General features: G+C 36.0%; 1 protein-coding gene across 2 annotated transcripts in view; it reads right to left on the reverse strand.

The window, feature by feature from the left end:
* LOC5569924 overlaps positions 1-26,212 on the reverse strand; it is a 155,247-nt gene that overhangs the window by 91,298 nt on the left and 37,737 nt on the right. The window contains exon 2 of one of the 2 annotated variants that reach the window (XM_021840145.1): positions 13,631-13,672. The exons of the other annotated variant lie outside the window; for it this stretch is intronic. The gene's annotated coding sequence lies outside the window, so the exon portion shown is untranslated. The remainder of the gene's footprint in view (positions 1-13,630; positions 13,673-26,212) is intronic. 2 annotated transcript variants of the gene reach the window in all.

Below are 26,212 nucleotides of genomic sequence, written 5' to 3' on the forward strand. Positions count from 1 at the left end.
TAGAAAATGTGAATGAAACATAAATATTATTGATTACTTGTATTGTTTAATCTATTTAGACTCAGTTTCTCGCTTTGGACATGATTTTTATCTGTTACTCTCACTTTATCTGAAAGGAATTGGAAACATACCTTCAAATTTTATCATGCGGACGTCGAGTTCAATATCTGTGCGATGAAAGCTTCTAAAACATCAGCGGTGGCGTGAGATTCTTCACAGGTCTTGTTTTCAGCATACGCCCATATCAAATGATAGAATTGGCTCATACCTGGGTCATTGGAGGCTTAACCATATTTTCGAAAAAACGACTCATTTTGGAGAGCTTTGATTGAACCTTCATATAAGTGTGATAAGCGGCTCCGTTTTGCTCAAAACCTATGAGCTAGTATTCATATAAGTTGTCTCTAACCGAAGGAACAAATTTCATCCTCAAAAATCTGTTATAGGCCTCCGTATTCATTTTTTATTCAATTCTAACAAAAAATAAAGGCATATCAAACCTATAAGACGTGAATGCCCTTAAAGCTATGACCCTGGCAAAATATTTTTTGCAATTTCTCATCGTAATAGGCTGATTTTCATTTCGCCAATCTGTCATGAAACGGCCTACTTTCCTGTACGGGGGCCTAAGGCTGAAAATCTCCTTAATAAATCTATAATAATAATCCTGTACTGAAGTATGCAGTACGGGAATAGTCATTACGCTACTGAAACCAGTGCTGTAATGATTCTTTACGCAACGCTTTCTCATTACGCAACTGTTTTGAGTTGCGTAATGAATCATTACACTACAATTTTCCCGAAATAATAAAATGATGGTGAAGGCTTTCCGATGTTATTTCTGATACTCTCAAGAGGTCTTCTACGAAATTGCAAAAAATGTTGTTCGTAACTCGCTGTAGAACTCGATTTTAACAGCACTCATCGTAATTATCCTACTCGGCAAGCCTCGTAGGATAAATTTACGACTCGTGCTGTAAAAATCATCATTCTGCAACTTGTTCCGTAAACTACTATTATTGTGATTATGAAAACACGTTCTCTTAGAACTCCTCCATCCTCTGATACCAAACAAACTAAAATTTTCAATAATAAAGTGTGATTTTTTAAGGCGGACAGTTTATCATCGTATACTCTGACAATCAGACGCTGTTTTTAGCTTTGGGCGGCGAAAACCTTTGAACTTCTTTGCTTTATTACATAATTTAGGACAGTAAGAAAAATATGACAAAAATTGTCCTGAATAGCGAAGTTATGTCAGATTATACTGCAATAATCAGAAATTACATTTACCAGCAAAAACAATGAAAATAACGCTTATTGATGCTATATTCATGTTCAAACAATTTTCGCATTTTTTTATGGGCCATACTGTAGTTTTGCGTTAGATTTTTGAGTGAAACTTGTAATTGCCAACTATTTATTACAACAGGTTTTCAGATTAATTTCATCAGTTATATGAAACACGCTGCTTTTTGTGCATATTTGATAATGAATATTTATCATTATTACATGAAAAAAAATTGGTTCAAGGTTGCAAGGATTTTTTCCAAGATTTTTATTTTCCTTTCAAGAACTTGTTCATTGACATTGAAGGACCCCCGAGTTTCTATAAAACAATTTGGGGATATGCATAAACTACGTTATTTCATTTTTGATTATTACGAACCAATTCCCATCCCCATTATTCTGGTTTTTATTGAAGGTTCTCTAGAGGTAATTTAACCAGAAATTTTATCAAAAATACCGAGAGTTAAGAGATCATGTGCGTACTGTTAACGTCCTGAAGACGTGTTCGTTTATATCGTAACATACTTTTACTCAGTGGGTTGTGCTACTTTTCCTCGAATATTGGTTACCCGGATGTCATTTCCTCGAACGACAGTTCCCTGAACGACGGTTTTCCGAATACCCCGTTTCACTGAATATTCTATTTCACCAACAAGTTTTGGTATTCATAATATTCATAACTTTATCAGGGTGTCTACTCGTTTACCGAAATGAAATTCCCTGATATTTCCAGGTTTTTCCAGGTCTTGAAAAAAAAATCCAGGTTAAAAAAATATCTCCAAAATACATAAAAGATCGACAAATATTTAGTTTTAGATGACCAAAAATATATTTTCAAAGAAATTATGTAAAAGAAATAATGTAACGATAAACTTTTAAGTGTTTTTCCTTTCTAAAAACTATCTGTTTTGATCTAAACGTTTAAGCAAAATATAGGAAAAACAATTCGAAAATGTTGATGATGTTTATCAACTGATCTGAAAATGCTTTTAATCATCATCATATTCCCCAGTCTATTCGATCTTAAGGAAAAAATAACCTTTCGTTTAAAATGAAATTAAGATTTATGAACATCAGCGACATACCCAGAATATTTCTCTGTAGAACATTTTGTATATTTTCGTTATTGACATATTGGAAGACCCTGGGCTGGTAGCGAATTATCGTCTTGAGAATAAGAACTTGAGAGACCTCTTGTTTGAAAAAAAAAACAACAGGAACCACGACATGAGAGTTAGATTCCTAAGTTGAACAGACATTTTTAAAAGACTATTTCTAAGACTTTTTTGGAATTCCTTGTGACATTACAAGTGTAACTGCTTTACAGTGGATCGCGAACTTTTTAAGTAATTCTTTCAAAAAAAAAATCGTTTTAAATACCTTCAAAAATTCAATCTAGATTTTTTTACAGAAATAACTTTGAAGATTCCATAATGAATCCATGTTTCAGACATTTTTCAATTATGCAACAAATTCTCCAAAAAATATTCCATTGATTTCCCTATGACTTTCTCCAGCATTCCCGATTAGGAGGGCACTTGCAAGAATTCAAAACTCCTTCATCAGAAATCCTTCCATTTTTTTTAATTACTCAAGGAGGTCTTCAAAGAATTTTTCTAGTCATTCATACAGGAATGTCTCCAAAGAAACGTTGAGGAGATTTTTCAGATTGTTTTGGAGTAAACTGTTAAAAATGTGCACGAGGAATTTTGAAAGAAAATCCTAGAGTAACCTCTGTTGAAACTTATGTGAGTTCTAAGTATGCCTTGATGAATTTCTACAAGGATCTTTGAAAGAACTCCTATATTTTTGATGCCCCACAAGAAGTTTTGAAAAATTCGGACTGAATGATCAGAGCAATACCTGCAATAATTGCTATAGTATTAACTGGTGTTGAATCTTTAATAAAGCTTTAAATAATCCATAGAGATTTGGAAATTTTAAATATATATTTTTTTAGAGAAATCTTTGAACCGCAGCAATAATATTTTGATGAAATGCTGAAGAAATGCAGAGAGAAAGTTCTGGGGGAACTTGATGAGGAATCCCTGGTCAAATTTATCGAGGAATATTTGGAAAAGTTTAAAATAGATTTCATCGAACAATGCCTGAATGATTTTTGGACAGATTCCTGAGGGTAATCGTGGATGAATTTGCCTCAATGAAAAATAGGCATAGGAATTATTGTAGGGGTTTCTTGGAAAAATGTCGAAACGATTTTTTTAAACTCTGGAATAAAAAAGAGAACCTTCAGGATCTGTGGGAAATCTCCTAAAGTAACAGTAAAAATTCCGTAAAAAAGCATCTGAAGGAAATCCTGGGAAAATTTTTGTGAAAATTACTGCAGTTTTTTAACTCTGGAATAAACGTTTGTGGAAGCGTTGGATTGCGCTAGGATTTGCTGAACCAAGTTCTGAAGAAATAATTCTAAGCATCCATTGAAAAATCACTGTTAGTATTCCTGGAAGTATTCCAGAAGAATTTGGAAGAAAATTTAGAATGTTTACACTTATGTTTCATATGCTCATGAACGACACTCAACTGGAAATTTACTTTCCTTTACCAATTTGGCAATCTTAAGGTCTGTTCCTTGTGTAAACATTCTGCATAAAACCTGAATAATTAAAACACATTAAAAGAATGAAATATGTCAGCTAGCGTTTTGATAGCGGCGCAGCCGAAAATTTTTTGATTGAATACTACCATGTAGGGGGGTTGGGGGCAAGAAGGACACCTTAAGATATATAGTTTCAAATCATGGTTGATTAGCACAATTTTTGAAGATTATTCCAGTGTAGGGGCAAGCTCAGCTCTTGTTCTAAATGATGTTTTCGATAGATTACAAAAAATATAAGAAACACATGATGAATTGAGATTTTTGAAAATGTCCCTTCTTATGAGGTTTTTAAACAAGGCACGGAGCAAGAGTGCCACTCGTATGGGGCAAGAAGACCACCAGAGCAAAATGCCACAAAATTTGTATATTATTATTTCCCCGCCTAAAGGATAAATTGTACAGTAAGTAAAGATAAAAACTGAGGGATAAAAGTTGACTTATAGTTAAAAAAAAAAAATTACGAAATTAATTTAGTTTTCATCTTATTTGACTGTAACAATAATGGTAAACATTTTCAGAAACCATTTTGAATGTCCAAGATATTTTATTTTGATTTTATTTAGTATGAAATATTGATTGAATGCAATATCAAACAAGGAGAATCAAAGTTCATTTGATTTTATATGAGAAAATTGCGGTGTCCCTCTTGCCCCATAAGACATACTTTTATTATATATGTAAAATTTAATGTCAAAATGACTTTTTCGAAAAAAATTCCTCATAGTTATATTAAACAATTGAAAATCATCAATAATGAGCGGAAAAATCAATATGTTTTGTATTTATTGGGAGTCAAACCTTGTTTTCCAGTCTTTCATTCTTATAATATTTCGCATATTTTGCGTTGATAAGTTAAAGACATTTTTCTAATTTTTTGTACTAAACATTTTTAACTGTAATATTTACACAACCCTCAATTAGTACTCAATTTATGCTTATCCTGTGTTAAACATCAAAAAATTGATTTGAACTACGTGAAATTAGAGGTGGCACTCTTGCCCCGGGTGTCCTTCTTGCCCCATGTTCCCCAACTACTGCTTCAAAACAATTTCCCTGAGTGTAGCCGAAATTCCCTGAGAATTCCAGGTTTTTTCCAGGTTGAATCAAATTCCCTGATAATTCCAGGTTTTCCAGGTTTTTCCAGGTAGTAGACACCCTGTTTATACATTTCAGAGTAAGTCACCCCACAGTTATGGATCAACTAAGGGTCATTTTTCAGAATAAAATACGATCAAAAATCATGGTGAAGCTGTACAGAACAAAATTACCTCCCTGGCACTGCGAAATATAGTTGTTTTTAAGAATACACTTCAAAATACCCGGTTATTTACGAAAAAGTATCGATTTAGATAGAAGTTGCGAACGATGTCCACCCCACAGATGTGGATCAGTGGGAGAGGAGAATCCGTATTATGGATCAAATCGACTCAAATTATGGATCAAAACACTATAACAGCAGTTTATCTGCGAGGAAAACGAATGGTGTGTTGGTGAAAGCATACGTTTCGGAATCGTCTTATCTTTGATTCATAACTGTGGTATGGGTTCCAATGCCCCACAGTTATGAATCAACGCATCTGGGAATACGCGTGACATTTTATTTCCTACGGACGGAAAAAATATGAATAAGCATACTACAATTGATTGTAATGCTGTACAGATTTATGGTTCACGTAGGTAAAATGTGTTCTGCGTAATTGCAACTCTATTTGATGAGATATTCCCGTTTTAATCCAAATCTGATCCATATCTGTGTGCTATCCATAACTGTGGGGTGACTGTAGTTGAACGTTGAATTTGTGTCATCTGGTATGCACTCTTATTAAATTGATAGGAGGTTCTTTCGAGATTCACCGTCATCGGCACATTTGGCAAACAAATGATCGAGAACCAAACATCTCCTTATTTTTATTGCTAATCATTTTTTCTAGTTCACCACCCTTTAACTGAGAACTTTTCCTGTACGTTTATGGATAGCATTACTTTCCGGAGGAACGTGTTATTCGGAAAAATGGCATTCGAGGAAAAGTATCATTTGGGGAATTGTAGTTCGCGGAATCGACATTTGAGGTAAAGTACCACAATTATTTTGTGCATAATATGGTAAAATAGTATGAAACTAAAAATAGATATTGTAGAACAAAATACAAAACACCCTTTAACCGGAACGAACTCACCTTTATAATAAATTAATTTATCGGCATATACAATACGCTTATCAACATTTATCCTGATTGCATTGCTCGTTTCCGCAAGAACAGATGCCATAATCTAAAGGACGTTAAGATGCACCTAATCTACGGTAAACAAGGTTAAATTACTCCAGTGCGTTGGAATACATTTTGATTTATTCTTCATGGGGCGCTAAGATTAACTTCATCTATGTGGACCAAGGTTCAATTACTGCAGGGTTTTAATAAATCTCAGAATTTTCAATTAATGTCGAACAGGCCGTTGAGATGTACCTGATTTACATAGGATAAGGTCAAGCGTTGATATTGCTCAGAATGTACAATTGATGTCCGTTAAGATGATCTATATGAGACAAGATCATTTACTTCAGGTCGTTCATATACCTTGACAATTTCGATAAATGTCAGGGCGTGAATATGCAGCTGATCTACGTGAGATATTGTCAAATTATTTTTGAAAAAATATACATCTTGTCAAGTTTTATTGATCTCCATAGGGTAACGTGAAATTACTCCAGGGCATAGATACAGCTTGAAATATTCCACTGATGTCGAACAGGTCTTTGAAATGCAGCTGATCTTTGTGAACGAAGTCAAATCACTCCAGGAAATTGATACATAATGACAATTATTATTGTTGTCATACAGGGCGTTAGGATGCACCTGCTCTACATAGTATAAAGTTAAATGACTGTAGGGCGTTGATGATTATGTCAAAACTTTTAGAACAGCCTCCCGTATCGGTACACCTGGAGATCACCACAGCAGACGGAATCGAAAATCGACCACGTTTTGATCGATGGACGGCACTTCTCCGATATAAACTACGTCAGAACCTATCGTGGCGCTAACATTGACTCTGATCACTATCTAGTGATGGTGAAACTGCGCTGAAAACTATCCGTCATCAACAATGTACGGTATCGACGCCTGCCTCGGTATAACCTAGCGCGACTGGCCCAACCAACGTCGCCGCCGCATACGCGCAGCTTCTCGAGATAGCAACCTTACCGGAAGAGGGCGAGCTTGTCGAGGCCCCTCTTGAGGACTGCTGGAGCAACATAAAAACAGCCATCAGAATTATATTTGGTTTCAAATGTTTAGTTTTCGTTTCTCAATGGTTGAGAATTTTTTTTTAAGTTGTTATGAAGCCGTCTTTGTTTATTTCCCATGATTTCTGTTAATAATATTTGTTGGGAAATTATTTCATTTTCTAAATTTTGTGTGAAAATTTCTCTTCTATGTTTTTTTTATTTCTTTTAATAGTTCTGGATTGATTTCTTTAAGTTTTCTGTCATAATATTTAGGAGGTTTGAAGTTTCTGTTTTCGGTAGGTATGTAATCATATTTATAAATTGTTTATCAGTTTTCTTCAAAAAATTTTAAACCGATACCTTTTGACATTGTTAGTTTTTCGGGCTCAATGTCATTTTTTTCATAGTCAATTTTTTCGAGGTTTTTTAATGTGTATCTTGCAGTATAGCCTACGCTTTCGTATGTTGTTTTTCCAATTACGTGCATTCGCAGCCGAGAGCATCGTCGGGTACGTGGAAAGGAGGACATGTAACGATTGGTTCGACGAAGAATCCAGGCAGGTTTGGAGGAGCGTGGACTGCAATACTGCAGCAAGGAACGCGACAAAACGTGGAGCGATATAGAAGGACGAAGCAGCAAACTCGCCCATTCAGGGACAAAAAAACGCGACCTGGAAGAAGCGGAATGTGAAGAAATGGAGCAGCTGCATCGTTCACAAGAAACGCGAAAGTTCTACGAGAAGCTTAACACATCACGAGAAGGCTTCGTGTTGCGAGCCGAAATGTGTAGGGATAAGGACGGAAGCATCTTGACGGACGGACGTAAGGTGATTGAAAGGTGGACGCAGCACTACGATGAACACCTGAATGGCACGGAGAACACAGGCGCCGAGGGTCAGCGGAGGAAGTGACTACGTCAGCACGGTGAATGAAGGAAACCAACCTGTCCCCACATTGAGGGAAGTTAAGGATGCCATCAACCAGCTCAAGAACAACAAGCGCGCTGGTAAGGATGGTATCGGAGCTGAACTCATAAAGATGTCACCACGAGCTCGCGGCGAACCCAGTATCCAGAAGGTTTCGAATGCTGGAAGGGTGCGCTGGGCTACAAAGATGGTGTTCGCGTCGAATCCGGTTGGTACAAGAAAGCAGGGAGCACAGCGAGCGAGGTGGCTTGATCAGGTGCAACAAGATCTGGAGAGCGTGGGCCAAAATCGAAGCCATGGATCGAGTAAATTAGCGTAACATCGTTACGATCTCAGGAAATAAAAGCCGACTATCAGTAAATCGTGCTTTGTTGTTAAGCTGAATCTCGGTTTAAATTGGAAAACCGAGATTCACACAGCGGAGCGATTTTGTTTGCAAAAAGAGAAAAAGAGCTAAATGTGTAGGGCATTTTAAAAATATTGGTAGATTTTCCAAGCTAAAATATTTATCGGCTTGAATATGTAAAACCAGCGGCGTACGGTGCACCGCCGATGCCTCAATCGGCGTCGGCATGACGTGAAATGAATCGGCGGCGGAGCACAAGTATTATGTGAAGCTCACCAATAAGGTTTGATTTTATGATTGTACCCCATTTGGCATAAAGTCATTTGGCATAAAGCCGTTTGGCATAAAGTAATTTGGCATAATGGCCGTTTGGCATCAGTGTTGTGAAAAACTCAATTTCTCACAACTCACGCTTGAGATTTATCATGCGTGAGTTGTCAATCATGCAACTCAGCAGTCAAAAAATCATGGATGAGTTGGCTCAACTTTTTGACTCATTGTCTCGTATTTCCACAATTTACTCACACATGGCAATAATTTATTGTTAGTCTGGTAAAATTATAGTAATCCTTTCTAACGTAAACAACAACATTCGGGTTTCACAAGTTTTTGCCGGGTTTTGCGACTGAATCATTTTTTACGGTTTGAGTTGATTGAGTTGATTTTGCATCAAAATCTCAAGCGTGAGATTTGCGAAGCAGATCTCTAATGAGTTTGCTCTCACGGGAGAGCGTATTGATTGAGATTTTGAGTGTGAGCCTATCAACACTGTTTGGCATAATGATTGACTTAAAAGAAATATCGGCATTTTCACAGCTTTTACCGAGATTGACACCACCGAGCCCATAGCAAAAAAAATGGTAAGTTCTATACAAGCGTGGTGTTCGTTCAGAGATTTTCGAAGCTAAGACTTTCAAAAACTGTTGTTACATTTGAGAGCATTGCTCAGTAAAACTCGTGATGGGTGTCTACATCTCAGAACATAGAGTATCTTTGAGCTTGTTGCCATATACATATTTGAAAACAGTAAATTGGCAACGAAAGTTCGCAATTATTCATCAAGGTATTGCTCACAGAATATTTCGCTGCAGATCATACTCTGTCCCAGTTTGGACGATGAAAATTACTTGATAAAACAATGGATTTTTTTGCAAGATAACAAAAGCTCTAATCCAAAGATCTTTTAATGCAGCTTAATTCAAAAATAGCCTAAATACGAGAGCAGATTATTTTTCAATCAAAATGTTTAAGGCCTAACGCAACAAAATCTTTTCACAGCATAGCTCAAATGACCAACACATCTTTAAAAGAAAATATTTGTGGCAAAACTTTTCAACGGTTCAATATAAATTCTTATTTTGGAAGTGTACTTCAAAAACACCGTTTATTATCGAGAGAAGGGAAAATTTGTGATTGAAATAATATATTTTCCAGCATATCGCGGAAGAAGATCACGTGTTTGCCCCAAAAAAAGTTTATGTTAAATATTGGCAGGTTCTAAAGTAATTATCATTCAAACAATACATCTGACAAGAATTAATAAAAAAGCAAAATATAAAAATGGTAACATTAAGCTTCACTAAATAATAAAATTTAAAACAGTATAAATATAGAGAACAGCCTATTTTTAAAAGAAGGCAAAATTAAACCAATACAAGAATGGACGCCAACAATTATTGTGGCATAATAAAATGAAAAGATGTAAAAAAGAGCGTTCAGAATCATCGAAGTGATTGTGCTACTTTTTCCCGAATGCCATTTCTCCGAATGACTGGTTTCCCCGAAAAGTGGTAACGAGAAAGAACGATTAACAATCAAAAGAAGGAAATATTCTGTAATTTTCGGCTGTACACATGTCGGCAAAAATGCTGAGAACGGTAAAACTCGAAAGAACCGCCAATTAAATAAAGAAGGGTGCATTTTAGATGGTCAGTTCGTTCACCACCCTGAAATGTATAAAGTTACGACAACTGGCATTCGGGGAACCGACATTCGGGGAAAGGTAGCACAACCTATCGAAGTAACTGCAGTAATCGATTTCTCTTTTCGCTGATAATTTGAGCAAATAAATGTTATCGATTGCTGCCGGTTGGAAACAAAAAAAAACTTAAAAAATATAGCTCCAAAGAACAGCCTATGTATAAAAGAAGTTGAAATTTATTGAAATTTTAAATCAACAGTTTTCATATTTATAATTATGGTTAGATCATATAAAAAAAAAAATTAAAATAATTAAAAGAAGGGTTAATTTGTGCTAAATATATACAAATCTTCAGTGCAAAAATTTGTTCCAATAGCGAAACTCAAAACAATTAATATTTGAAAGAAGGGTATCTTCTGGATAAATAATAAAATACTGTTGGCAATAACTTTCCAAATATGTTTAAATTTATTCAAGAGCGAATGATTGTTGAAAAACCCAAAAATTTAGAAGTTCTTGGTTTCAGACTCATTATGCCAAACGACTATTATGCCAAACGACTTTATGCCAAATGACCATTATGCCAAATGACTTTATGTCAAACGGCTTTATACCAAACGACTTTATGCCAAATGACCTACCACCTGATTTTATGCGCATCATGTTAAACATATTGATGCAAAAGCTGAGACCAATATATTTTGAAAATCAGCGATAAAAAAGAACAAAACATCCGTAAATGCGACAAGACACCCAATTTTATTTTATTTTTATTTGCTCAAATATTAGCAATTTTTCTGTCAAAAAGAGGTTACAAGTTTTGGTTCACCTACATGACCGGGTTTTCATGGTTTGTTTCCAATGCAAACTTGAAAATTAAATTAACGTCTTTTCTAGAGGTATCCGTAGGAATTCCTTGGCATATTTTCGTGTTACTTCTTGGCAGATTTAATCCGCTTTCTGGCGAGATTATCGTAAAACTTTCGACTAGAATCTGTATTAGAGATCTCTATCGTATCTGTAGTAGAGATATTTATCGACATAAAAACTCTGACAATCGCATTAAATTGCAAAGAAAACAGCGATAAACGTTTCTACAAGTTTTTTTTTCGATTTTCACGAGAAAAACACATAAAAAATAATAAAGAAAAGAATTTAAATCCATTTTCAATAATTTAGGATGAAAAAAAAGTAATCTGAATCACATCGTTCTTTCAAATCGAAGGTGGCACGTTTTACCCCCATGTGTTAATTACCCCCAGTTCCCCTGTCTAACGTTTTTCGGTGGAACAATTCTTCACGTATCGTGCCATGCTGCAGGTCGTTCAACGACGTTTCAACGAACTGCAACAAAACAATTTTACTGAAACATGATAAAATTCATCACTAGATCCACAAGATTGAATACTCTTAAACATTGTTGTTTAAATTTTAATAATGAATAACAAACTAAAAAACTGAATTAATTTGAAACCCCAATTACCTGGCTAGTTTCCAATATTTTGTCGAATTTATCTGAAAACCTATGCATGCATCATGCCAACTTATATGCAAAGCATCACCCATAGAGATCTCAAGTTTGTGATATTCCATCACACTTCACAATTAGGCGGCCCTAGCAAGACCTTTTTTCCCTGCATCGTATGCCAAACATCGAGATAGCCGCGCAACAAAATTTCCATTTCTTGATTAAACGCCATCACAAACGCAGCCTGAGCAAGATGTTTAAAACGCAAAAGATTGGCAGGGCTCCAGCTTGTGTCTTATCTGAGATTGAAGCAAACGAGAATGGTAATTAATATCTACTCTCAGAGCTTTCGTGATCCCCCGCCCCTGAATCCACACATCCCATCTTCTGAATCCTTCACCTGAGGGATGGAAAAAAAGCTGTCGAACTCCAACGGGCCATCAAATTTCATAACTTTCCATTGGGCTTGTTGGTACCGTAAAACGGGATAAAATTGATCGGAATGTCCCTCCTAGTAAGTAGCTTGAATCAAAATTGACAAATTACCATGAAGAATGCAGATTAGGGCGATTCAAAATTTAAAAATGTTTTAAAATCCAATCTTCCATATTTTCCATACCTTCCTCACCATAAAAATAGTGTTCTGTTAAATTTTCAGATTTTTAGGGGGTATTTTAAAGGTGGCCCAAAGACAACTTAGTTTTATATGGAAATTATTAAGAATATTATTTTAAATGTGTTCCAAACACGTTAGTACTGTATTGTAAGTACAAACTTATCACCCCATAGTAAAAACTTATTCTTCAAACCTTAATGAAGGATGTCGCTGAAGAAACAAATCCTTTTTGAGCTAACTTTCTATGGGATTTTTGTAGATGTTTATAGGACTATAATCCCATATGAAGCTGAATAATAGCGAACAAACTAAGGCAGCGTCCATTTATTACGTAACGCTAAAATTGGAAAGTTTTGACCAACTCCCCCCCACCCTCAGTAACGCTTTCTGTGTGAAAAATTTCAAATTTTTGTATGAGCCGTAACGCTTGCTCTTCCCTTGCCCTAGAGCGTTACGTAGTTTGTAGATGCCCCCTAATGAATGTCTATCCCATCCATCGAATTGGATTGGTCTTTTCAGCAAATTTCTTCGTAATGGTTTGAAGAATGAGTTTTCACTATGGGATGATAAGTTTGTACTTACATTCCAGTAATAACGTGTTTGGAAATTTTTTCAAAATTTGTGCATAGTAATTTCCATATAAATTTTCAGCATCTTTGAATCACCTTTAAATCACCACCTAAAAAGCTGAAAATTATACAGAACACTATTTTTATACTAGGAAAACGAAATTGGATTTTCATTTTTTTTTTTAATTTTGAACATCCCTAATGCAAATTTTATTTGGGAAATTGCCTACTTTCAGGCGTATGCACATAGAACTTACAACATTTGCGTTTTTTTTTGTAATAAATATTTAAAAAACTGATCAATTTTACCCCACCTTACAATATCCATTTCGTCAGAGTTTATCCACCCTTTCCGTCATTCAGTCATCGTTTAAAAAAAAACATCCTCGGGTTTAAACTTGGCGATCCCATGCAAACAAAATCGCGATAAGAGCAAGCTTCCAAACGGTTCAAAGAACTGCTTTGTTCCCAGTTTCGTCGGAAGATTCATCTTCAACCAACCACCCCACAAGACGGAGAAATGTCTGATCTTAATCAAAGTGCCAAAAGCGAAACAATCCACGCCCACGCTTCGGGGTGCGATGTGCCTTCTCGACGTCGCTTTTTCGTCGGTTTCCGGTGAAGAAAAATTGTGAAGATTGTTTTACTTACACGTTGTCACCGGGCGTGGGTGGGCCTCTACATGGATGCGATCTGGAAAATGGGAGAAGAAGGGGGGGTACGGTTAGAACAGAGCGGAATTTGTCTCAGAGAAAAATGTAATCATCTGATTGCCTTCGTTGCTATCTTTGTAAATTTATTTTGAATGCTCTGAAGATATTACAACAGCTAGTCAATATATGTTTTGCATACAACATGGCTGGCCTGAAAATTTGTTTGAAGATCAAAAGCTTGTTCTTGAGACAAATTATAGAGCTTCGGTGAACAAGTGGATAGAGATTTTTAACGTATATGTTACATTAAGACCAAATCATTGTAACCCCTCTCAACGTGACAACACGTCTATTTGAAGGTTTCGAATAAAGAGCTTTTGGTTTATGTGGGAATATTATTAGTTGAGTTTTGGAAGCATTAGGAGAAATCTTCCATTTTTGCAAGTATGAAGAAAAATATCCAAACTTTTTTGCAATCTACTACAGATGACACACAGGTTTCGTTCTATGGCGGAGAGGCCTAGACTGCTAGGTACTCTGGCCTTTCAATCACTGTTTGATCGAATCTTAGACAGCAACTTCCTAACGACCTTCGCTTCCCCATTGGACTTTTTCGTCATTAGAATTTAATTTACCACCCACTATCAATGTCACCGTTCGTTCCGCATTGAACCAAACTTGGGAAACGTGACAAACTTTCCACTCAAGGTTCCGCATTGCTGGAGCTTGATACCGGTAAGTGAAAAACAAGTCGAAGAAAACGTGCCCAATTAGTTAAAGTAGCTTGCGAGTATTTACCGTCCGTCAGTCATCTTCGCTTCATATGCCGCAGGTCGCATATCTACCCTACCGAATCCCACAGCGATGAAAAAAACGACCAGTCACCAATTAGTGTGGTTGTTCCCCGTGTAGCAAGATGTGCTTTTCCATGTTCGGGACTGTGTCTAATTTGCGATGATTTGAATAGATTTTCTGATGACAGATGGAAGACACCCCCAGATAGTCGTAGCGGTAAACGCGCAGCTATTCGGCAAGACCAAGCTGAGGGTCGTGAGTTCAAGTCCCACCGGTTGCAACACGTTATACACATGCAAAAATGGCCAACCGGCAAAGAAAGCTCTCAGTTAATAACTGTGGAGGTGCTCATGACAACACATGAGCTGAGAAACGGTTTCTGTCCCAGTATGAACGTAACGCAATAAAGAAGAAGATGACAAAATGAACAGTTCTCAAGTATCGGTCGAACAAAAGAATTGTCGCGAAGGCATCAACCCGGAGAAGCGATGGCGGAGAGGAAGCTTCGGTAATGACTTTGGAAGAACGGATCAGCTCAGCTGAGTACAAAACGGACGTTTTGTTCAAATTAGATTGATGGGTATCGTTGGTTGGTTCAGATGCGCGGCTTCTAAGAGGAAAATGACAAATGTGATGGACGGATAATTAAGCGGCATGATTCAAAGAATGAAGGTTATCCTTTTGGGAATACTTAGGGGTCGTACACAAATTTTGTCATGAGAAGGTTTTGGTGTTTTAGATATATCCTCTGATATGAAATTTTAAGAACTATTTGATGGGGATCTCAAATAATATTCTGTTGTTTTGTTTGTTCATGGACTTTTTTCACTTGCGAGAATCATTTCGAAAAAAATCCGCCAATATGTTTTAACCAATTTGATGTAATTCTTGCATTCACATAACAAACAAGTGTCTTCGGAAAAGTTATTCAGTCGATCAACGGTTATCTGACGATTTTTTCCTCTGGTTGGAAATTCATCCGTTAGGTGGCAGTAGTAACAAATTTTCCTCAATCTTCCATATCTCAAGAACCTAATCTTATACATTAGCTAGGATGTTGACGACTTGGGCAAAAATGTTCAAGCGGCTAACATCTATCTGACATAATCAAACTAAATTGTATTTATTTTCAATTTTAATCAAAACGTAGAATTATTAGGTAATAGCTACGTATACATTTGCAATCAGAGAGCAAAAAATATAAACTTTCTAGATTATCAGGAATTTGGGGTACAGAAGATTAATAAAAACTTGTTCTAAGCACCACCTATCGGATGAAATCCAAATTTTTTTTTTTACCATGGACGGATTTCACGCCAACTCGACAAAGGGATACCCAGTACCCCTTCAGAATTCAATGAAACTTTCTGGGTGTGAAGATTATGTGAAACTAAGATACTTTACATACTTTGTTTTTTTCAAAATCGATCTAGACTAACATTTGGAAAGGGTCAAAGTTTTTTTTTTTACTTTTTTTATAACCCGTATAACTCGAAAACGATAAGACCTACAAAAAAGCGTTGTATGGGGGACTGTCGTGGAATTTCCTGACGTTTTAGAGAAAAATATTGAAAAAATTAAGAACGCATTTTCTACACTAAAAAAAAAATATTTAAAACTTTAAAGTCGATTTAAAATAAACGGCCATTTCAGATTTTGATCATCCTTAAGCAAAAAGTTTCGTAATTAAATTTACTAAAAGTCGTCTATACATTTCAAATTGGGTATATTTTAGGGAAAAATGTTTTTCTAACAACGATTTTTTTTTACTTATTTTTATAAACCCGTATAACTCAAAAACGGTAAGACCTACAAAAAAGTGTTGTACGGGGGACTGTCGTGAAATTTCCCGAAGTTTTAGAAAAAAAAAATTGAAAAAATAAAAACAAATTTTCTACACTGAAAAAAAATACTCAAAATTTTAAAGTCGATTTAAAAAAAGGCCATTTCAAATTTTGATCATCCTTAAGCAAAATGTTTCGTAATTAAATTTACTAAAAGTCGTCTATACATTGCAAATTGGGCATATTTTAGGGAAAAAAGTTTTTCTAACTTCAATTTTTTTAAGTCCCAAACTGAAATTTATTTTTTCAAAGATTTTGTTTTAAACCGTCAAATATGATTGTGTTTTAAAGTGATAAAAGAGTTTAAATCAGAAAATAGATTGTATTTTATATTGAGAATAGTTAAAAAACGGAATTATACAGTGATTATGTTTTTTAAATGCAGGCAATCAATGGACTTTGCCTCTGCCTATGAGAAAATCAACCGCCTATGAGAAAATCAACCGCCTATGAGAAAATCAACTCAAGATATCATAACAGTATTGCAAACATTGAAAAGTAACAACCTTATCCATACCCCATTAAATTCTCTTCTAGAAAAAGTTTTGTGAAAAAAAAACTTACCAAACGTACCTGCGTTAAACGCCAGATGAATAAGAAATAATGATTATGTTTGTATTGTTATCTACCTAAAAAAAAGTTGATAAGCTCATAACTCATGATTTTATTTGCAAATAACAGTCTGCTTTTCTACGAAACAAAACAGACTCCTTAAAACAATGTTAAATACTGGTAATTAGCGACTTTTCTGAAAATTATAACGCTGCTCAAGCATATCACTGGAATAATTCCCAAGCAACGATACACCAATTCTAGATTTACCATAAAAAAGATAATAAATTGGAAAATGTTAGTTTTATTATAATATCAGACCCATGACACAGTAGCAGTTCAGCTATTTATTTCAAAATTGATAAATTTTGTTAAACAAATCAAAAGTTATTTTTAAGTCAGATGGAGCTGCAGCTCATTATAAAAATAAAAAAAAAATTGTCAGCTTATATAATTTCAAGAAAATACATGGATTGGAAGCATGTAACGAACTTTCAGTTCGATACATTGTTTGTAATTATGTAAATATAAATTTAGCTAAATGAATTATTGAAATGAAATTGAATTTAAATTAAAAGTTTCCTCGTCACATACACCGCAATTTGAATTCCCTATAAAAGCTCTTCTAGCTATAAAACTATGCGCGCTCACACAGAAACGAGCGAGCGAATTCTCCAGGAATAAGCAGATGAGTACCGTAGACGATTGGAACCATGTGGAAGCATATGCAAGTGCATGTGTCCCTAACAATGTAGCGTCGGTTGGTGGCCATCGACCTCTGGGATACCCTTTCAGGATGTATTGACCTTTTGGCTCGTAATTGAGAGAATTTCGGATAGGCTCGGTTGGTGACATTCGTTGCAACCCGAATGATCCTTCTCCTTGCCACAATAGACTGTTAGTCGGGGCAAAGGCAATTTAGAGATTCGCCCGCTCCCGATTGATGGTTGGAGACGCGTGGCGGCGCACAGTGCTTCCAATGTATGGGACCTCGGGACAAAAATCATAACTTCCGTTATAGGCGTTTTAGTTCAATGATGTATATAGGAATGTTGTCAGGAATCATTAGGGCTATAATTGACATAAATGACCTATGTGATAAACGAAACCGCATAAGCAGTGGTGGAAAGAATCATGCCGTTTACGCAAAATGAACCAATATTAAACAGGATCCACGCTCAAAAGAGCGTGATTGCTGGATGAGGAGAGTCTGCTCACAGCCGTTCTTTTTTCCTTTCATAGGTAATTTTGTGAACAATTGGATGGATTATGATTATAATAGATAGATTACAAACTAATGTGGTTCTCCGACATTACCCGGAAAACCATTACCCGGAATGCAATTTACCGGAAGACCATTACCCGGAAAACCATTTACCGGAATGAACCATTTACCGGAAAACCATTACCCGGAAGAACCATTTACCGGAAAATTATTTCTCTATTTCTCGCCTTTTTCATTAACGTCCTTTTAACCGTTTTACGATACTTCAGGGCAGTATTTTGACTTGAAATATTTTAAATGATCATGGGATGTTCTTCCTTCAAAAAACATAAACATTGAAGAGGAGTCTAAGATACTTCGTACCTGATCATGTCAATATGCACCATCTTCATATATTTGCATTCATAGATGATTCACCCTTCTTTTAAAAATAAGCTGTTTTTTTTTTCTTTATTAGTATCATTCCACAAACATTACATTCTTTTATTATATCTAGGTGTTCTGTGTTATCAGACAACACTATCATCCTAATTTGGTAAAACAAATTTAAGATTTAATTAACGTTTTGTTAACAACATATTACATTTCATTTGCCGTAGCAGTTCAGATTTTTTACAGGTGAGTTGATTTCACCTGCTTAGAAGAGAAAAAAAAAACGCTTTGAATATACTTAACCTAGCTTAACCTAAACATATAACGCATCAATCGTGGCAATAGAAGATTGTAACGATTTTTGCCTGAAATTATTTATTATTTTATTTGACATTTTCCAATGTTTCAACATTGGATATTCTATGTAACTCATTGGTACTATACCAGGGAGGAAGTCTCAGAACCATTTTCAAAATTTTATTTTGAATTCTCTGCAGAGCTTTCTTCCTGGTATTACAACAGCTACACACCAAAAAAATCTTAGATTTACACGTAACGTTACTTTAGTTTCAATCATGTAAAGCCATCTCTTATGTATTATTCAATGATAAAACCTATAAACACATCTATCATATACAACATTGTTACCAAATTCCTTAATATTGAACGCGAAACGCCTTCTCTCAAAGAATGTTGCTTGCAAAACGGCTCGATTTACATGATTTTCCCGCTGAAAATTCAATCATAAATAATGCACATGGAATGACACGCCGTCGATCCATTCATGTGCATTATTTTTGGCAGAATATTCAACGTGGAATCATGTAAACTGAGCGATTTTGTTTTCAATTTCACTCTCAAGATGCAAGAAAGCATGCAACATTGGCTAATGTTGGATGCAAGATCATGAAATGTTTCAGTTTCACTCAAGTTTGCAAGCATTCCTGAATGCAATGAGGCAGTTTACATTATTTATCGTTTAATATCAAATGATAATTCGATTCACATGACAATCATGAGAGTTTACGTGCCATGTAAATTTTAGATTTTTTTGCTGTGTAGTCTATATTGATACAGCATACAACATGGCTGGCCTGAAAATTTGTTTGAATATCAAAAGCTTGTTCTTAAGACAAAGTTTTGATTTTCTATTAATAAGGGGATGGAGACATTTTACATATTTATTACATTTGGCTTGAATGCCCTCAATGTGATTTTTGAAAGTTAAATTCTTATCTAGCATGAGCCCTAGATACTTAACTTCATCTGACCAATTTATTGGAACCCCTCTCATCGTGACAACATGTCTACTTGAAAGTTTCAAATAAAGAGCTTTTGGTTTATGTGGGAATATTATTAGTTGAGTTTTGAAAGCATTAGGAGAAATCTTCCATTTTTGCAAGTATGAAAAGAACATATAAAAAAAATTAGAATTTTTAACACGATTGGTTGTGCTACTTTTCGCCGAGTGTCAATTCACCGAACGTTGTTTCTGTAAACGTCAATCAACCAAATGCAAATCCTTCGTATATACCTTTTTCTAGAATAACCCATTTCGGGTCATCTGATATTCACCCTTCTTTATTTAATTGGCGGTTCTTTCGAGTTCCACCGATCTCGGCATTTTTGGCAAAATGTGTTTAATCGAAAATGACCAAATTCTTCTTATGATTGCTTACTATTCTTTCTAGTATATTATACTGGATTCGGGACACAGACATTCAGAGTTATGACATTCGTAGAAAAATAACACAATCATGGAAATTCAAAGGAAAAGTAGATCTATTGAGGTTCAATATCTCGGAATTCAGAGATGGACGTAACAATGGCGTAAAGTGTCCCTACTCTCGATCACCAAGGCACTCTTAGTTTCATCTTGATTTTTTAGATTTCCTCAAACCTAAAGACTCCCCTAAATCAAGGCGTTTTTTTACGACGACAGCGACATGCGCTGCATGCACAGTTTGATAAGCGTGTCTAACACACAGCGACGCAATTTCGCAGCGATTTTTTCGTCGTGTCAGTCTAGATGGTTCCATATAAGAGTGCTTGCAACGACTCAACGACCGCCGGTTCAAAATTATTTCTGGTTGGCAAACTTGACGACATTTCAGAGCTGGAGTACTTACATACTTGTCATACTATGAACGAATGTAAAAGTGGTCGATTGACATAGGCTCTCAGTTATTAACTGTAGAAATGCTACTAATAGCTTCGTCCTAGTTGAGTCGTAACGCCGGTATACAGAAAAACATATTTGGTCCATAGCTGTTTGAAGATGACTTTTGAAAAAGTGTTTATGGAAACCGAGGCAAGAATGTCCAGGGTTAGCGTGACATAATTTGTGCTCAGCATCAATAAAAGAGAATAAATATTGTACACAAATGTACTGAAAAAGGTTGTCGAAAATGGGAAATTTGGCTTTCCGGGTAATGGTGCATTCCGGTAAATGGTACATTCCGGTAAATGGGTTTTCCGGGTAATGGTACATTCCGGTAAGTGGTATTCCGGTAAATTGCATTCCGGGTAATGGTATTCCGGGTAATGGTATAGAATCACTAATGTACGACAGTATTGAGAAAATTGACCGATATGTGGTGTTATTGTAGAAATATTACAAGGAATCGGACGCGTGTTTGCATGTCATAATAAAATGATGCGATGCCCTTTACAGTATATGTGTTCGGGCGATCGTGAGCAAAGAAAGCAAGAACGCAATCGCACAAAATGAACCACCGATGCGGTGGCATTTTTCTGGTGTGCATGAACAGACTCTGTTCACCGTTTTACAGCACTGCGCATAAGTGACATAAGCGCCAATTTCGTATATTTGGTTTCAAAAAAATGTGATCTCTTCTTTTGTTGTTGGGGATGGCTAAATTTTATATTAGCAAAAATTACTCGCCATTAATTGATGCTATGAGTGGCGTAAATGCCAAACGATCAAAGTTTATCAAAATCACTTTCGTAAAAAATCTTTTATATCAAGTATATGAGGAGGTATTTTTTAGCGAATAGATCAAAGCAATAATCTTGACATTTGATGATATTTCGTCACATATTTTTGTTTTCAAGAAATTATAGAATCAAAGTGTGCAGCATATATTCTTCGAAATCCTTGTGACTGTTGAAACCAAATAGTTATGTCTATATTAAGCAAAATGCAAACTCTTCCAATCTAAGAGCGATGTTAATCAAACAATAAAAGCAGTCGATCTCGCCATGAAGTGCGTGAGTGCCAAAGATACCATTTTCAGCGTTATGAAATATGTGAATGAACCCAAATGACAAGAAAGTAAATTTTCCCGGACAAATTCAAAGCAGAGCAATGAAGGTTATTGTAAACCAGTGATTCCCAAAGTGGGCGAATTTGCCCCCCGGGGGGCGATTTTCATGCTCAAGGGGGCGAAAATTTGTAAAACAGAATTTGGGGGGCGAAAAAGCTAACATGGGAGCATTTAAAAATAGTAACTCATAACACATGGGGGCCCAGATAGCCGTAGCGGTAAACGCGCAGCTATTCAGCAAGACCAAGCTGAGGGTCGTGAGTTCGAATCTCACCGGTCGAGGATCTTTTCGGGTTAAAAATTTTCTCGACTTCCCAGGGCATAGAGTATCTTCGTACCTGCCACACGATATACGCATGCAAAAATGGTCATTGGCATAGTAAGCTCTCAGTTAATAACTGTGGAAGTGCTCATTAGAACACTAAGCTGAGAAGCTGGCTCTGTCCCAGTAGGGACGTAACGCCAGAAAGAAGAAGAACTCATAACACACGCTCATACTAATGTATCAGAAGGATAATCAATTCCAAATTTAATTATTTTTATGATTGTTTAACCTTAGATTGTTAAATCTCTAATGACCATGATTTTAAAATTATGATAGACAACACTTGATGATTGTCAAAGACTAAATGATTGTGTTATTCATTCAGGTTCTTAACATGATGTGAGTTCAAAAAATAGTCGGTATTTGAGATTTTCTTATGGTCGGAATGATTAGTCACAAATAATAAATATGTATCTGAGAATTTTCGAAAATTGTTGTAAAAGCTCAATATTTTATATGGGATTTTTTTGTTTGTATGGGAACTTTGATGTTAGGAAGCTAGTATTTCTTATATTGGCATTTTACGGAAAAAATGTACATGGGTACATGTTTATGTTTCGGATGCACTTTTTATGTAGACTTCACCTAGATGCATTTCGGTGGCACTGATTCTTATCTGTTGTGATGATACAAATCATTTTACAAATAAAATTTGAGAAATTTAGCAGGCGAAAATCAACATCTATTTATTAAACACAATTTTTGAAAGTTATTGCAGTTATTTTAGAGATCGCAGATAAATCCATATGAAATTATACAGTGAAACCTCCATGAGTCGATATTGAAGGGACCATCGACTCATGGAAATATCGAGTCATGGAACAGCAATTCTTTGGAAAGCTGCTTCTAGGGACCATCATAGTAACCATGAAATTATGTTTTTAGTATGGTTCCATGAGTCGATATCAAGTCATGGAACAACGACTCATGGAGGTATTGCTGTAGTTAACCAATCATATTACATATATTCATACGCACTAACTTGCGACGTAGTTGGGGGGCGAGATCTTCCAAAAACCCAGAATTGCCAACAAAATCGATGCAGTTCACCTCAATATGACATGTTCTTGTGAAAAGAAGTGCATTTGCTTGGAAAACATTCCATTTGGTTCAGTTTTGGAAAGATATACTACAAGTTGGCACCCATGCATTTATTGCGTTTAAAAAGTTGAAAGTGGACCGAACTTGTATCGAAAATTGATTGAGTAGCCTGTAATACACGCAAATGGTTACGCTTTTGATTAGATATTGATCTGTACAGCGCCTTCCTGAAAATTTTGAATCACATATCAGGGGGGCGATTCCAGATACATATAGGCCTAAAGGGGGCGAAAGTTGAAAAAGTTTGGGAAGCACTGTTGTAAACAAATCATAATATTTAACCATTTTAACGAAACTATTCAGCAATACCATGCTCAGGTTCATGGGTTCTAATATCTCCAATAGGGTCCTAAAGCCCTGTCTCAATTTTATTGATAAACGCTCAAGTTTAGGCCAAAAACACATGTTTACTCAATTTTTAATGTTCTCCGTTGGTTTAAGCCCGAAAACCACTTTTTTATGTTTCTTTAGATTTTGTTACACCCCTTGGCTTAAACTAGAAATTTTGGGTATATTTTGTTTTCCGTGTCCAAATGTTCCGAAATGTCAGATAGGAACAACCTCAGTGTTAAAACTAAAAGCCCTGTGGTGTTTTGACGACTAAGCGAACGTCAAACATGATCAAAAGTGTCAAGGTTCATTCATGGATCATATTTTTAAATTAAAGTTTAAACATGATATAGTCCTTATTTGAGCGGGAAAAATTGATAAAGTAGTTGCAGTAACATGCTCTTTCGTGTTATTAAATAAAAACAAGATTTTATTAAAAATTTTAGGACCCAATTGAGGGCCTTTCCGAGTTGAAAATTTCGTCCAAAAATGCATGAATGCAAATGCAAAGATGATTAATTGGCAAAAAAGCTCTCAATTTATTAAAGTGGAAATCGGAATTAGAACAAAAAAACAGGAAAACAGGCTCTGTTCCAGTTGAAGCGTAACGCCAAAAAGAAGACGTCTCTGCATCTATAATAAAAAGTGCTTCCTCCGCCCTTGTTCAAACTGCATAGAAAGCTAATCTGGTGTTTATTGTGTTTCAATAGATCAGCATTGCACATGTGTTAAAAAAATCCCAGTTATTTATCGCAAGACCATCATCCACAAAATCTAAGATAGCAATCGAAAGAGCAGACGGGAGCAGCTGGAATCATTTTCAGTGTTTAGAAGGCATCCTAAATAAGAACTGATGCAAAAATCAGAGAGGTGTTTTGAGGTGATTTTTTGTTTTAGCTGTTTGAAATTTTACTAGTTATTTTGTCTATGTGAAAAATAAACTATATGGGAGCTTTAGATCTCACAGAACTCCTGTATGAAAAAATATCACAGTTATTTACAGTGTTATATATTGAACTGATTTAGTTTGATGCTTACCATTTCGATTATCACTTAAGAAATTATCATAGAACAACATAAATCGTTACAAAAGATAAATTGTACTTCGCACAAATTTACAAAATCCACGCCATTCAATCAAATTGTTAAACAACTTGGGTTGGCCTGGTCTCATAAATAATTGAGCTCACGATGTTTTGCTACTCATTTAACACATATCAAATATATGTAAACAATGTAGCATACTTGATTTAGTGCAATAAAATAGTTGATTTTTCCACTTTTGTCCATGGGACGCAGCACTGTGCGGCGGCTAAGCTTTTTTGCCGGACACTAGCCGTTCCCCCAATGTGAATGCCCACATCGCACAAGAGCACGTGAAGAGATATTAGATAGATAGGTAGAAGATGAAATGGAAATGAATTTGTAAATAGCTAGAGTAAGGAAGGAAGAGAGAATGTCGGTAAAGTAGGCCTACGAACTAAATATAGACATGAACTCGAATAATGAAATTGCGTTACGTTTTGAATAAATGCATTAGAGTACCACAGACAAACCGACCTGTGTTGAAGTTATTAGCGAACGAGAAGAGGTAATGTAGGGGAGGTTTCATGTCACTCGGGTTCGTTTAGTAGTTCCTTGTTAGTTTATTTTATTTTACTGGGGAGGTTGGCTCCGAATCCAACCAAGGAACACTCTCTAGTCTTTCGGGTTCAGTTTGAGGTTTACGTATACAGCCAGCCAGTGATGAGAATTGGTGCGGAAGTAGTCTGGACTATCGGCTAGGTTTCCTTTTCTCGGACTAACAGTTTACGGTATTTTTAAGGGGAGTCTTCTTGTTGCAACAACGTAGCCAACCGTGCTTCGTGCTTTCCCTCCACTATTGGACCCCAAAACCCTTTCCCTTGAGAGGTCTTAGGCCGGGCAACCCTGAAAACAGGTGGATGGTCTTCAACCGGAGTGGCGCTCAAGCCATCCGCTAATCTTACCGGAAAGCACGTTCGGACGTGCACGTTGTTTGCATTTTCATTAAATTTAAGCTAATTTTTTAAAATAATTCGCGATGAGTCGTGTATTCCCTCGAGCGGAAGATTTGAATCAGGAGGAGTTGGATTTTGAGCTCCAAATCCGCAATGAACCTGAAGAAGTCTATAAACTTGATCTAAGTGCAACCGGACGTCCGAACGTGTTTTCCGGTAAGATTAGCGGATGGCTTGAGCGCCACTCCGGTTGGAGACTATCCACCTGTTTTCAGGGTTGCCCGGCCTAAGACCTCTCAAGGGAAAGGGAAACTTTTAATTTAAATTCAATTTCATTTCAATAATTCATTAACTTAAGCTAAATTTATAATTATTGCTGTTTGCATTTGAGATGCAAATTTTGACTAAACGTCCTCCAAATGCGGTAAAACAAAACAATCAAAGGACACCTAGCAACGTTTTTCAAAATCACCGCCGACCTAGCATGAAAAATCTATCTTTGACATCGCATTTCTTGTAGAAAATCTTACCGCATTTGGTGTTCCCGCATTTGATATTTGCGTTTCAAATGCACACAGCAATACATAATAACAAACAATGTATCGAACTGAAAGTTCGTTACAAGCAGAGTGGCACTTTTTTGCCACATCCCACGGCAAAGGCCCCTGTGACGCTATTGGTGGCACTCTCAAGCGAATGGCAAAAAGAGCAAGTCTTGCAAAAGACTATGGAAACACAATCGCAACTCCGCGAGAACTATTCGACTTTGC

This window comes from Aedes aegypti, chromosome 1 (assembly GCF_002204515.2).
Source record: "Aedes aegypti strain LVP_AGWG chromosome 1, AaegL5.0 Primary Assembly, whole genome shotgun sequence".
NCBI lineage: Eukaryota > Metazoa > Arthropoda > Insecta > Diptera > Culicidae > Aedes > Aedes aegypti.